Raw genomic sequence first — 13,419 nt, forward strand, 5'->3', positions numbered from 1 at the left:
TTCAAAATTCAGATTGCTTAGAATATATAAAAAGGGGAGAACCGATATTAGAGGCTCATTCTTCACTGAAGTGGTTAAATGGGGTAAATACAAGATTAATTAGCTCCTTCCTCTCTCTACTAGTTATAAGTCTTGCCCCTTATTAAAATTGCAACAGTGCCTGGGTGGCTAGGACAGCTGAGCAGCCATTCTTGATTTCAGCTCAGGGCACGATCATAGGATCCTGGGACCCAGGCCCGAGATGCACCCTGTAAGGCACTCCAGGCTCAGTGGAAAGTCAGCTTCAGGATTGTCTCTCTCCCTCTGCCCCTCTCCTCTGCTTGCTTTCTAAAATAAAATAAAATAAAATAAAATAAAATAAAATAAAATAAAATAAAATAAATAATCTATAAACAATAACAATATAAACAGAGGTTTACAAAGATGTATTCAACAACTGTAATAATGTAACCACATATCTCACAGCCACTTCCCATGTCTGGTGCTCTCTCTGTAGCTACTTTTCTGGGTATTCATTCTCACTTTTCAGTCATACATATTATTCTTAGACATTGACCACCCTGATACATTTATACTGATTTCTAATTGTAGACATAGTTTCCTTCTTCTCTGGGGCACAAACTCATTTTTATGGCATGGGTTATTTCTTTTGAACTGACTGATTAACTTTTTTCATTTCAATGTGTTACTTTTGTTCATTTTTCAAACTACCTATTTATCAAACTGATACTATGTGTTGCTACTGATTGCAGAGAGGACAAGCAAAAAACTCAGGAAAACAAATAAATAATTTCATAGGAGATAGCGGTAGATGCTAAGAAGAAATGGAAAGATTATAGGAATTGCTTTGAGGGTCTGCACCTCTATACCACACGATCTGCAGCTCACTTATTCACATTTGAATGTTCCTTTGGATTAGCTCACCCTCATCTACTCCCTACACGTGCATATCACAGTATGGTGCTATGCTTGTGAGCTAGATGGATAAATCTCTACCCTATGGAACATATAGTCTTGTTGAATGAGATAATCATGAAAATGCATAATTATAAACTTCAATAAATATAATGAAGGAAAAGTACTTCAAGTTAAGAAAGTATGTGACAATAGATCCAGACTTGATTTAGGAGGTAAGGAAAAAATTTATTGAAGAAGAATGTTTGGGCTGCAATTTGAGATATAAGTAAGAGTTAAATGTATACAGGAGGCAGTGAAAACAGGAAGAGAAAAACTGATACAGTAACTGTATACGCTGTAAGGTGGAATGAGGCTTTGTGTGTTCAAAGGCACAAGATCTTAAGTGTTCTCACTGCACACATGCACACCACATGCACACAAAGGTAGCTGTGTGAGGTGATGGGTGAGTTCATTGACTATGGTAATCATTTCACAATGTATATTTAAGTCATTATTTTGGACAACTTAAAAACACATTGTACAAACCAAATATATACAATTTTTTACTTGTCCATCATACCTCAATAAAACTGGGGGAGAAAAGACACAAGGCTTGGGAATTAGGCAGGATCATGTGAAAATGCCAAAGATACAACACTTTTAAATATTTTTTAAAGGTTTATTTATTTATTTGAGAGGCAGAGAGAGAGAGAGAGAGAGAGAGAGAAAGAGAGAATATGGTGTGGAGAGGCAGAGGGAGAGAGAATCTCAAGCAGACTCCACGCCCCCTACAGAGCCTGATGTGGGGCTCAATCTCAAGACCCTGAGATCATGACCTGAACTGAAACCAACAAGTGGACATTTAACCAACTGTGCCACCCAGGTGTCCCTTTAAATCTTAAAGCTAATTGAAAATCACTGAAGAACTTTAAGAAGGAGGAGGGAGACATAGTAAGATATTGTTTTAAAAACATGAGTCTGGCTGCCGTGTAGAGAATAGTCTGAGAAGGGGCAGGAGTTAATGCAGGAAGATCAGTGTAGGGGGCTATTGTAATAGCCCAGTGCCAGGTGATGGTCGCTTAATCTAGGATGATGTTGAAAAGAAGGAAAGGAGGAGGGGTATAAAAATTACTTAAAAGGTAATGTTGAACCAATAAATGGAGAGGTAAAGGTGTGGCGTCAAAGACAGATCCTTTGTTTCTAGATGATTACAAGTGTTGCTGATCTAAAACAGTTCACAGTTTTAGGGAGAAATGAGAATGAGTTGAGATGTTTTTGTGATATCTAGATAGAAATGTGGAACATGTTGTTGTGTTTAGTGTCTGATCTGAATTGGAAAAGCAAATTTAGGAGTCAGTAGCCCATACAAACGAAACACATTTATTTTTCAAAATAAACGAAAATATACCTTTCCCTAAATGGGTTCCCACCTGTTTTCCTCTATAAAATGAGCTGTTTTTTACTCAGGGTTGAATGGAGGAGATGAGTCCTGACAAATCCCTTTGCTTACCATATCCTAACTCCTTCATGAGTGATAATAATAAAAACCAAACAATAAATATACTGTGCAATATCAACAAAACAGAGTTACCCAGAGAGAGTTTAAACACACACGTTCATTGGGAAGATTTGCTCCGAGTAGGCGATCAATACATATTTGTTGTTTGACCAAGTCACACTGAAAATATTGCTAAATCACTTTTTAAATGACAGCTTATAATTGGGTTTGTTGTAAAAAACATGACTGTGACCATAAATATTCCCCTGTAGGAAGACAAGAGAAAGCTCTTCCTACTCTGGGGAGGCTGACTTTGGCCACACAGTTCAAGTGACCTGGGATAACCTAAGACCCAGAGTTTCAGTCTGTCACTTAGTCTTTGGTGGGCCATGGGCCTTCTCAGCTAATATAATTTGACAAACACAAAGTGTTTTATGAGAGAGGCAGTGTGGAAAGAACTCTATAATTTTGTAAAAGATTTTGCCAACGTTTTTAAACACTCATCTTCTCAAATGCTCTGCCTCAGTCAAATTAATTTACAAATATCTCCTATTTTCCATGCCTTTTTCCATTCCCTCTCTAGAGACCATGTAGTCAGCATGAATTCTGGCTGTAATACCCTCTTGGGATCAGGCTGAGGAATTGTCTGGAGGGACAGGAAAAGACGCCATTTAAGGTTCAAATTCAAGTTACTATTAAGGAAAGAGAGAAAAGGGTCAGAATCAGAAGAACAATGTTAAATGTTGGGTCCTATGATAGAGTTCTGGGCATACAGGGAAAATGTAGCAAGAAGTCGAGGGATCAGCTGAAGTTTCTCCCACTGGGGCTGGTGTGTGGCTATTTAAAGGCTCAGCATCATCTCAGACATCTGTGTCCCTGTACTGCACACCACTCCCCTCTTTTAGGATACTTTCCTCTCCTTTTGTCTACCTAACTCCAGCCCATTTCCTTTGGACCAGCTCAAGTCTTATGTGGCATGGGGTCACTGATATAGTACTTAATTGGCCTGGGAATAACTGGACAAAAATCTATTTACAATAAAAATGCCACATCACTGTAGTCTGTTTGTTTTAGGTGGTAGATTTTGCAACCTTTTATGTGTCTTTATGCATTTTGCTCTTTCTCCCAACATTTTCAGAAAATTTTTCTAAAGTTTTTTTTTTTTTCTGGTTTTATGGCTTATAAGCCTGAGAGTGAGAATCATGTTTTACTTGTATTGTTTTATATACTTTGGAATAATAATGATAATAGGGGCACCTGGCTGGCTTGGTTGGTTAGAGCATATGATACTTCTTTTTTTTTTTTTTTAAGAGCATGAGACTCTTGATCTTTCAGTAGTGGGTTTGAGTCCCACATTGAGTGTAGAGTTTACTTAAAATAATAATAATGATGATAATAATAATATCTATTATTTATCCAGTCCCAATTATATTCAAAGCTCTTCACCTATATTATTTCTAATTTTCATAGAAACCCTTTCAGTTATGCATCTTATCCCCATTTTGGGTTTGGAAAGGCTTACCTGCTCAAGGATAGAACCTGTAAATGTTAGAGTTGAGACCAATACTCAGATTTGAGTTTTCCATTATTCCAGGCTGTATTTGAATATCTGTTGAATTGATTAACCCAAATTGTTTGTTACAGAGTTTATGTCACCCGTCTCCAAGAGCTTCTGTGGCCATCTCTAGAGCTGGTATATACAGGAATCAGAGAGAGAGAGAAAGAAATGATAAATAGATAGATAGATAGATAGATAGATAGATAGATAGATAGATGATAGATAGATAGAAATATGGGGAAGGAAGAGGCCCACATTTTGTGCCTCCTTGTTTCACATGGGAAAGGCTCCAGTTTCATTTTTCATTGTTGGTTATCACCTTTCTTTGTTTTTATCTTGACTGTTCTTATTCCTTTTCTTATTCACAAACATTTACTTAAAAAAAGAAAAAAAAGTTTTCTTACATAACACTTTGACACTTCCTCCCACTTTCTGGATTTCATTTTCCATCAGTAAAATGTCTAATTTATACATATAGTTTCCCAAAAGCTCTTTAGGTAAATAGCTAAATTCCAAAAATAGTTAATTTGTCCAGCAGGGGCTAATTTGTTTCATCTTCCTCAGGGGGAGAGGGGTGGAGGAAAAGAGGAATGGAGAGTTTCTAAGAGGAGAAAATCAACAAGTTCCAGCAAATTTATTCTTGGAGGCAACTTAGCTAGTTTTCTATACTAAAAAGACAAACTCCATGGAGTCTCTTTCTGAGTGGTCACTGTCATATGCTCATATATTTTCAGATTAGCATAGATGTGGTGGAAAGAAATGATTGACCACCAGTTTTTGGATGTATCCCAGAGATTTCTAAACTATTTATTGAATTCTCAATGAATGCTACATGATTTTATTTTTATTTATTTGAGAGAGGGAGAGAGAGACAGAGAGAACGTGAGTGGGAGGAGAAGGGGGAGAAGAGGAGAAAATCTCAAGAAGATTTTGTGGTGAGTGTGAAGTCCAACTCGGAGCTCGATCTTAAGACCCTGAGATCAGGACCTGAGCTGAAACCAAGAGTCTGACGCTTAGCTGACTGCACCACCCAGGTGCCCCTATGCTATATGCTTTTAAAAGAAAGTTAGACACATATGTAAATTAATAGTGGCAATAAGATATGATCACTGCTGTATTGGTTGATACACCCCTGTATCATGTACTAGGGGAGTCCAAGGCCCGAAGGAACTTCCAGAGAGACCCATTTGAGTGTGGCCCTTGGTGGCTAATGAGGAGCTGCCAACTAGGGAAGGTGCGGTAATATTCTATGTAGAATGACTAGCTAGTACCTTAGTACAAACTGGGGGGAGGGGAGAGGCAAAGAAAGCTTGTGAAGTGCATGTCTCCCCACTTCAGGATATTCTTCAGGGATCGTAACTGACGCTTGCTCTGTGCCAATGATGTTTTAAGTCCTTAACTTGTGCTATTTCACTTGGTCTTCACAATAAACCTATGAGGCTAGTCTATTATTATTCTTATTTTGCATCGTGGAGACTGAGAGACAGAGGAATTAGGAAACTCATAAATGCTCACACAGTTCATATGTCGTAGAAGCAGACTGACTCCAGAGCCTATATGTGTAACTGCCGTGATGTATTGCCTCCTACCAGGCTCTTCCAAGTGTTTGTTGAAGAACTAGAAATAATTGTTAGTGAGATTTCTTTTGCAGGTCACTTGTGAACCTCGCTAATCATAAACCCCTATATCTTAATAGCACTTTACAAAATCCATGAGGAGAAAAGGAAGAGGCAGATTCACATGGAAAGGAAAACTCCTAAAAGGTGGAAGGGAGAGGACTGAATGCAAACTCAGCCCTAGATCTTGTTATAGAACCGAAGGCCCCGTAGGGACAGTAAGTGATAAAGACCATCATCCTTAGTCAAAGCCAGGAGGGCAGTGAGTGCCAAAAAACATGGAGCGCAAAATGAAGATTAAAAATGGATCTCACTCACTGGGATTATTGTGCCAGATTTTTTTAAAGATTTTATTTATTTATTTGAGAGATAGAGACAGGGGGTGTGAGCAGGGGAGAGAGGGTCAGAGGGAGAAGCAGGGAGCCCAATGTGGGGCTGGATCCCAGGACCCTGAGATCAGGACCCCAGCCAATGATGGAGGCTTAACTGTCTGAGCCATCCAGATGCCTCAATGTGCCAGTTTTTATAAAAGGAAGATAAACGATCCTACCAGGGTTCATTTAATTTTTGTCACGTCCAAATTGTATTACTGTTAACTTCCCTTAAGAACTTCTTGTATTCTTGGCATTGTTATTCCTAAAGCAGTCAGGCATTCTTCAAGGATCTGGGGCAATAATTATACAGTGGAGCCCCGGATTCCAAGGGTTTTGGGGAGCAGATTTGTGAGACAAGAGTGAAAAGGAAACAAGAAGGAGGATGTTTATTTTTAATAAAGAGACCCTGCCCTAACTTCCTGAACTCAGACCAGTCTAGACTTGTTTTTTCCATTTTACACAATGTCCGCAACAACAGAATAAATTTATTAAAACCAAACAAACTGGGGGTTGAGTTCTGGCACCAAAAGTAAGACAGAAATAGAATCAGCTGCTTTTGAGTTGAGTCTAATGACTGATTTTCAAACCAGTGGGAGATTTAGGCTGCACTGGCCTTAACTGAACCAAAGTTATTTTCATTATGAGGAGACAATGAGGAGGTAGAATGTCTGGCCTGGCGCCCAGGACGTGAACAAGTCAGTTCTGCACTCCCTTTTCTCTAATTTTCAAAACCCAGAATGCTGGAGTTGAAAAGAACCTTTTCATCGGTCATTTTCTTCAACATCTTATTTTGTGTGGAGGAAACTGAGACTCTGAGAAGTCAGATGTCCTCCTGTTCCCCCAATTGCACTAGATTAGAACAGTGTGTCGGTCGGTACACTACCGAACGGTACCTACACATGAGGAGATTCCATTTTGGCTCTTCTGTGAAGATAAATGTGGAAACAGTTCAGTTTTCACACACTTGAGCGTGAATTCACATAGTCAACTGTATTCATTGACAGATTCTGTGTGGGAGGGTGTCCGGCTTCCTCTTCTCTTCTTGGCCTTTGGAGGCTGTCATTACAATGCTTTGGCATCAGGACACAGGTGTGTGTGTGTGTGTGTGTGTGTGTGTGTGTGTGTGTGTGTGCATGTGTTCATAGTGTGCTTGCTCAGAGGAGTTTCTGAGTCCAGGCCAAAGTCAGTGCATATTTCTACATTTCCGAATGCCTTCCCATTCCTTACTTCATTTTTTCTTTGCTATATATTTGTGAGGAGATAGAAAGTTAAAATTAACTCCATTTCTCATGTTAATGGAGTGGGATAGCCAGGGAAAATGATGGGAAAGGGAAAATGAGGCACAGTGGCATTCCCAAGGGGACCTGCTGCATTTAATGAAGAGGTCAGAACTGTTTCAGTTTCCTAATAGTAGGGCCACACTCTCCCACCACTCCCTCCATCAGTATGATTTAGAGAAGTTGTATGATAAATGGATGCTGGAAGGTACATGCGCTCCTAAGCTCTTTTTTTTTTTTTTTTAAAAGATGCTTCTAGTTAATTTGCTTCAACATGTTGGGCTGATTTTGAAGAGACATGTAACATTTGGGACCCATGTGCCACTTTTTTTCTAGATCTCATTAATTTAAAACTTAACTCGCCCTTTCTAAAGACGCAGATCCTTTCATGGGCCTCTTTGTGATGAACAGTACTCCATGCCAGAGTCCTCTCATGGACAATATTTTTTCCTATGACACATTATAAAAGTTTAGTTGTCTTAAATAAATGAAACCTTATAAGTTTCTTAAGTGCAGCGTAAAGAACTGATGGAAGAGATACTTAGAGAAGTGTTTTTTTTTCCTTAGATTTCCCATTCCCTCAGAATTTCTTCCCTTTCATACAAATGAAAATGTATGATGGCCACTTTGCTCCAATCTTAGAGGTTTGGTCTCTCCAGAGGAAAAAAAAATGAAGCCTCTAATCTTGATGGATTTTTTGGTATCTGTTTATTTAAGGGGTGTGTCCTTTACAGAAACATGGTGAAGAATTCGTAGAAGTGCATGAGAAATTAATATGATCTCTGCAAACACAACAGTGGTTGCTGTGGTTTGGGTCTAATTCTGTTTTTGGTGACTAAGAACTGTAACTAATATATGGTCTCTTCTGAATGCATCCCTTTTAAGATCCTGCTTGATGGTTATCACAGCTTCCCTCATCCGTTCAATAGTTATCTAGTAACAAAGTGCTTTTAAGTTTATCCCTGAAATTTCTCTCTCTTCCTGGAACTTGAAAACATGTGCTTAAAACCAGACATTTGAGAACTATGTGGAAATTGTGTTTTATGACTTGAGCTTTCCAGAAATCATTATGCTAAGATACTAAGATATAATTAAACTCACACAGATTGGAAAATGGTGAATTTCTCCTTCAGGAAACCCTGATGAACCTGAATCTTCTATAATTTAGCAAATTGGAAAATGAGAAGGTTGAAGGGGAACTAGGAGGTCATAAGCTGATGACAGTTCTAAAACTGTAGCTCTTAGTAAATTGTCATTTTAACACTTGGTCTGGCTTCCATAATTATAACCAGCCTTAACCTCACTGGCTACCGTTCTTTCCCAAACAGCAGCTGGCCCCAAGAGAGCAGTGGCTGTTTGACCTTCAGCCCTCATCTTACAAATCAACATCATATCATCACATTATTGGCTATTACCATTCTTACGTTTCACAATTGTAAATACCTTCCCACAAACTACCTGCCTGCTGTGAACACCCAACATTTCCACTTGTTGACTGTGGAAGTCTTCCTTGTCTTCCCTTCTGCAGCCCTGGCATATCATTTGTGGTGTTAAAGGAAAAGAACATGTGGAGTGACCAGAATGAGTCAATCAAGAGAGGTTGCAGGTCTAAGGGGTTAGATCACAAATAATTATTTCCTATCTTCATTCTGTGACATGTTTGCCCAAGTGTGGTGGAGTGAGGGTTACTCATTCTGTAGCATGTTTGCCCAAGTGTGGCAGAGTGCCCTTTGGGACCAGTGAGATTCTTATGATCCTGACGTAGAATGTAGAGATTTCAGGACACTGCTAGGACTTTCAATATGCTGTTCAATGTATACCACTTCCCTCCAGATACTTCCTCCCCTGACCATACTCCTTTGTGCTCAGTCCTGATGTTAACTCAACCTGATTCAACCTCTGCCCCATGTAGTGACCTGGAGCAGCATCCTAGGATGAGGTGAAGATGGTAGAAGAGGCAGTGTCAGAAGTCATGAGTTGGTAGGAAAGTAATAAAGAATAGACCACAGGGTGGTAATTATTAGCAAGAGGTTGATGGGCCAGAGGGAGGGAAGAGCAGGAAGTGGAGGTAACAGGATGAGGGCATAAAGCCCTGGCCCCCATTCTCCAGTTTAGGACAACTCTGCAAGGACATCCCAGCATTAAGTATCCTTAGGGGTAATCTGAGTCCTTGTGGTCATAGCCTAACTTTTCCTTCTGCCCAATCCTACTTTCTTCATTGCCCCACAGGTCCTAAGAGTATACTATTCAATAAACTTCCTGCAAGGAAATTTAGTCTCAGAGTCTTCTTCCTGGGAAACAAAACTATGACACAACATATTTGTTAATTTTAAAATTCCTACTTCACCACAGCTAGAATTATGTCACATCTTGTCTATTTTTTCTTCCTCAAGCTTAGGCTAACACCGTGTTCCCATATTAAGACCAGTGGGCCTAATGGAGAAATTGAATCCTGCTATTAAGGCTTAGTGCAACCAAAATAACAAATGTTGGCGAGGATGTGGAGAAAAGGGAACCTTCATGCTCTGTTGGTGGGAATGCAAGTTGGTGTGGTCACTCTGGAAAACAGTATGGAGTTTCCTCAAAAAATTAAAAATAAAATTACCATACAATCTAGCAATTCTACTTCTAGGTATTAATCTGAAGAAAATAAAAACTAATTTGAAAAGACATGTATCCTTATATTTACTGCAACGTTGTTTGCAAAAGCCAAGACAAGATATGGAAGCAGCCCAAGTGTCTATGGATAGATGAATGGTTAAGAAGATGTGGTATGTATATATAATGGAACGTTACTCAGCCATGAAAAAAGAATGAAATCTTGCCATTTACAATAGCATGGATAGACCTAATGGGTATTGTACAAGTGAAATAAGTCAGGCAGAGAAAAACAAATACTATTCGATTTCACTTCTATAAATCTAAAGGATGGAGTAGATTTAGAGGATGGACAAGATAGGTGAAGGGAATTATAAGGTGCAATCTTCTAGTTAGAAAATAAATAAGACATGAGATATAAGGCACTGCATAGGGAATACAGTTAATAATATTGTGATCACTCTATATGGTGACAGATGATAACTAGATTTATTATGGTAACCATTTTATAATGTAAATGAATATCAAATCATTATGTGGTATGCCTGAAACTGATACAATATTGTATGTCAATTATTCTTCAATTAAAAAAAAAAGACTATTGCAGCTATTTGGACAATGAAACATTAAAGTCTGGATTTCAGGCAGTCTGGGTAGCTCAGAGGTTTAGCGCCACCTTCGGCCCAGGGCATGATCCTGGAGACCCGGGATCAAGTTCCACATTGGAAGGAGCCTCGGTGTCATCAAAAGATGAATGGATAAAGAAGATGTGGTTTATGTGTACAATGGAATATTCCTCAGCCATTAGAGACGACAAATACCCACCATTTGCTTCAACGTGGATGGAACTGGAGGGTATTATGCTGAGTGAAGTAAGTCAATCGAAGAAGGACAAACAGTGTATGTTCTCATTCATTTGGGGAATATAAATAATAGTGAAAGGGAATAGAAGGGAAGGGAGAAGAAATGTGTGGGAAATATCAGAAAGGGAGACAGAACATAAAGACTCCTAACTCTGGGAAACGAACTAGGGGTGGTGGAAGGGGAGGAGGGCGGGGGGTGGGGGTGAGTGGGTGACGGGCACTGAGGGGGACACTTGATGGGATGAGCACTAGGTGTTATTCTGTATGTTGATAAATTGAACACCAATAAAAATTATTTTATTAAAAAAAAAAAAGTTCCACGTCGGGTTCCCTGCATGGAGCCTGCTTCTCCCTCTGCCTGTGTCTCTACCTCTCTTTCTCTGTTTCTCATGAATAAATAATAAATAAATAAAATCTTTTAAAAAATAAAGTCTGTATTTCACACTTTTTATAACCTATAAAAGTAACTTCACCCCTTTGCCCCCATTCTCCTCTCCTTACCTTTACTTCTGATCTAACTGTTCTCTAGATGTGTAAAATACTGTAATTAGGGGCATGGGTCAGATACATCCCACTCCCTGTTTTATTTTCCTTTGCTTAGAAAACCAGATATTTTCAGAAAGGTAAAATAAATAGGGCTGGTTCCAAACTCATTGTGAAATAGTTTGTTCATGATGAGCCTCTTCCCCTTGCATGCACTATTTTTCTTTGTGGCTACTCTTCCCCTAACTTTGAGACTTCCTTGGTTTATTGCCAGCCTTCTGTCCCTCCCTCTCCAGAGCATCCCTCTTCTTCATTCAGCTTTCTCTGTTCTGTTGTTCTTGTCCATAACCCACAGTCAGTCTGTTCATGGCCTCCATGCTGCTCATTGTCACTATAACTGAAACATCCCTGTTTTACAGCTCCTCCTCCAAGGCTAACTTTGTGCTTTTAGGAGGCAATTTTACTTGGCACACTTATAATTGATCGGTAAGTATTTAAATAAATGGCTGAGAATATGAATCAATAAACGGTTCCTTCATGGTACATCACTTAGCACCCACCCTGCGCCCACCCACCCAAGGTAAACGTGTTTTATCAGGGGCCTGAAGAAAACATCATGCCTTCCTTTGTAGCAGGATCAAATGAGGTGAGTCAGGAGAGGAGCCCTGTGACAGATGACAGATGGGAGTATTATGTTAACCATGTGTTTCTGATGCCTTAACAACATCTGGGGCTTACTGACCCTAGAGAAATTGCTCTTCCTAAGGCTGGCCAGCTCCAATCAAGCCAGGGCCCATATCCCAAAAACCTTCTTTAGCTAAGTTCTCACTGGGCTCTCACATTCTGATCCACTAACCACCTGCTCTAATCACTCTAGGGCCAGGTTCCAGACAACTAAGGACAGCTCCTATACTCCAGAGCCTGCTGAAATTGTTCAAAGTAGCCAATCTAAGTCTTGTCTGTTCTTTCAGGTAGAAAGCACAATAAATTTACATTTTTGTGTATATTTTGTTTATATTTTCCCCTTGCTCCTTCTGCCTCCTGACCAATCTTGGTGCTTCCCCATGGTATGACATGTTCCCTCCTCTTAAAAACTGTAACAAACTATCCTTTCAATGTCTGTCTCCTCCTGATCTGTTGGCTTCACCAATGTCTGAAGGATAATAAAACCTACATGTTAAAATAGTTATTTCCAATTATTTCTCTAATCCCAAGTATGAGGCCTCCCATGCTGATTCTTTTACTTCTGAGGGAGGCCTCTCTTTTTCTAAACGTTCTGACAATTTGGAGAAATAACTATTACCTGGAGAAGGCAGTGTAGTATTAAGTTAAAAAAATAAAAGTAATGACAGGCTTTACTTCATATGTATTATCAACCTAGGATCTCAAAAGTCCTGTGAATTATTTTATTATGCTAAATGAACTGAAATTTAAAGAGTGTTTTCCAAGGTCCCAGAGCCACATACACAAAGAGATGAGACGCAAACACAAATTTTCCTGGCGCTTCTCTGAAACATGCTCTGTTTCTACTAATTCTATCAAAGTCTTCCAAATCCTCCGATATCTTTTACAAAGTTTGTTGTGTAACATCACCACTTCCTTCATACTTTAAAGAAAAGTATGGCAATTTCTTCATACTTTAAAGAGTGAGTCCATAATGAAAAGTAGCTAAGATTTATCTAGATTCTTCAACAACAACATGGCCTTGGAGAAATGAATGTAGAGTCTTAGGAATATATTACCCAAAGATAGAGAAGATCTAGAAATTAAAGAACTTTACAATACTAAGTCTGATATCTAGTGAATGACTGAGAAACTTTAGAAATCTCTTCTTTCTGAAAGAGTTCCATTCTTTGGTCATGAGTCATCAGAGCGACAAAGAACAGATCAGCTGTGAAGAAGACAGGCAAAAATATCTTGCAGTTTTGGGGAACCAGAAATTGAAGGAAAACTCAATTCAATAGTAGGGATGAAAATAAGCATAAAAAGGCAATATATAATAAAATTGCTACCAAATGTCATCAAGCAGCAAAATGCACAATAAAGATGTGGTCAGTGTCGACCGCAGTTATTGGAGGAAACACTTCAAGTGAAATATTTGACAAGTTAACTCAACATGGAACAAAATATATCTCATGGGAATTTATCTTTTAACGTTTACCAAATTTGTACAGTGGTTTGGAATTCTCTATTTTAAGGAAAAAAAAAAGAGGGAAACTTGAGAAAGAGGAAAGAGAGAAAGACAATAAAGCTAT

The sequence above is a fragment of the Canis lupus genome, chromosome 27, assembly GCF_011100685.1.
Source record: "Canis lupus familiaris isolate Mischka breed German Shepherd chromosome 27, alternate assembly UU_Cfam_GSD_1.0, whole genome shotgun sequence".
Lineage (NCBI taxonomy): Eukaryota > Metazoa > Chordata > Mammalia > Carnivora > Canidae > Canis > Canis lupus.